The sequence below is a fragment of the Leuciscus leuciscus genome (assembly GCF_965113295.1).
Source record: "Leuciscus leuciscus genome assembly, chromosome: 9".
Lineage (NCBI taxonomy): Eukaryota > Metazoa > Chordata > Actinopteri > Cypriniformes > Leuciscidae > Leuciscus > Leuciscus leuciscus.
The window spans coordinates 35,252,515-35,255,345 of record NC_138733.1 but is presented as its reverse complement, the minus strand read 5'-3'; positions in this window follow the sequence as shown (position 1 = coordinate 35,255,345).

Here is a 2,831-nt window from a genome sequence, read left to right as displayed (position 1 = left end):
AGACTGACTTTATTTCTATCAGACGTCTACAAAAGTTTTCATTGAGAAATAACAGACGTTTAACTCTAATGTGTTTCATTTGAAGTTACCACAACAGTGATTAGTGTTTCCATTAATTGGGCTCTTAACTCTTATTATTTCTTTCATCTTTTTGGCTGCTGTGACAGTGTTTGTAAACACATTTGTGGCAGCAAAGAAAGCTAAAGTGAAATGAGATCAGGTGATGATGGTTACTTGTTGATTGGTTTATAATCATCATGAAATAGCCTGATTCACTGATGTTTTTTTAAATTTTAAATTAACAATTATGTTGTTCCATTAATTAATTCATATTACAAACCTTGAGTTACTGCAGCATGAGATACATCAGTATTATAACAATCAGTTAAAATCTTTGAACAAACATGAGCACAAAAACTTAACCCATGCTGACACACACAGATATCAACAATCAGCATATGAATCTCAATTTTTTTTGCTCTTTTGCTCTTGGCTGACATGTGGCATTGCTATGGTCTGCTTGTGGCCCAGATCTGGCAAACAGGAGTGAGCCACCCAAGGGCCGTCATTCCACGCTGCATGTGGGCCAGATCGTCTTTCCACGTGTTCCAGATATGGGCCGGATCTGGGTCACAATGTTGCTATGTGGAAAGAAATTAAATGAAGAGCCTAAACTCCCCTTAACCACAGCAACATTTCTGTACTGCACAGCTTTGGCTGGCCTATTGCTTCTTTAAAAATGGGAGCATAAATATTTCAAAAGCCAAAGATAAAAAAAAACGTTTAAAAAACTATAATAATATAATAATAATCACAATAAACAACTCTTCTGCCAATCATTTGTAATTTGGCACGCCAATACGGGGCCAATTTGTGTGTTACCACATATTTTATCTGTTTTACAGCTTCTTTGACCACTCACTTAAGATCCAATGTTTTAGAGCTGGAAATATTGTTTTATAATACATTTTTATTTATTTCTTTTTTGTGATTGCCAGAAAAAACAACAACAACATCAACAAAACTGTATATCAAGATGTTTTTTATTATTACCAGATAAACCATGACTTTGTCAAAAAAGAACTGAACATGTTTCTTGTTTGAAGGAATACAAACTCTGGCATTGAACATGTTACATTTCCTGAAATATTCAAAATCCTTATTAATCAGTCAGTTTCAACACATTAACCTTTTTTTCAGTTTATTATTAGTAGTAAAATAACCAGTAAGTAAAATACACTCACCTAAAGGATTATTAGGAACACCTGTTCAATTTCTCATGAATGCAATAATCTAATCAACCAATCACATGGCAGTTGCTTCAATGCATTTAGGGGTGTGGTCCTGGTCAAGACAATCTCCTGAACTCCAAACTGAATGTCAGAATGGGAAAGAAAGGTGATTTAAGCAATTTTGAGCGTGGCATGGTTGTTGGTGCCAGACGGGCCGGTCTGAGTATTTCACAATCTGCTCAGTTACTGGGATTTTCACGCACAACCATTTCTAGGGTTTACAAAGAATGGTGTGAAAAGGGAAAAACATCCAGTATGTGGCAGTCCTGTGGGCGAAAATGCCTTGTTGATGCTAGAGGTCAGAGGAGAATGGGCCGACTGATTCAAGCTGATAGAAGAGCAACTTTGACTGAAATAACCACTCGTTACAACCGAGGTATGCAGCAAAGCATTTGTGAAGCCACAACACGCACAACCTTGAGGCGGATGGGCTACAACAGCAGAAGACCCCACCGGGTACCACTCATCTCCACTACAAATAGGAAAAAGAGGCTACAATTTGTACAAGCTCACCAAAATTGAACAGTTGAAGACTGGAAAAATGTTGCCTGGTCTGATGAGTCTCGATTTCTGTTGAGACATTCAGATGGTAGAGTCAGAATTTGGCATAAACAGAATGAGAACATGGATCCATCATGCCTTGTTACCACTGTGCAGGCTGGTGGTGGTGGTGTAATGGTGTGGGGGATGTTTTCTTGGCACACTTTAGGCCCCTTAGTGCCAATTGGGCATCGTTTAAATGCCACGGCCTACCTGAGCATTGTTTCTGACCATGTCCATCCCTTTATGACCACCATGTACCCATCCTCTGATGGCTACTTCCAGCAGGATAATGCACCATGTCACAAAGCTCGAATCATTTCAAATTGGTTTCTTGAACATGACAATGAGTTCACTGTACTAAAATGGCCCCCACAGTCACCAGATCTCAACCCAATAGAACATCTTTGGGATGTGGAGGAACGGGAGCTTCGTGCCCTGGATGTGCATCTCACAAATCTCCATCAACTGCAAGATGCTATCCTATCAATATGGGTCAACATTTCTAAAGAATGCTTTCAGCACCTTGTTGAATCAATGCCACGTAGAATTAAGGCAGTTCTGAAGGTGAAAGGGGGTCAAACACAGTATTAAGCCGCGTTTCCACCGCAGGAACTTTCCCCAGGAACTAGGAACTTTGGGCTGGTACTCGATGTGTTTACACCGCAGGAACCAGGGTCTAAATGAAGTTCCGGGTAAATATTTCCCCCTCCGATAGTCCCTGCTCATGAGGTAGTACTTTTTCAAAGTTCAGGAACTTTCAGGGGTGGGACTTGTGCGCTGCAAAAGCTGGTTGGTTGTGTTCACGCCGCATTTTGGTTGGATGACTCCACGCAGCATTTATTTATTTTTAACCTCCCTTTTTAAAAAATCTATTGCGGTTCGTGTCGTGGCTTCATGCAGTAAGAGTTGTCTGTCTGCAAATATGGAATTTAATAAAAAAAAACTGGTGGACTGGCGACGAGTTTCAGGCTTTATTAAGGTTATTTGTGGAAGAGG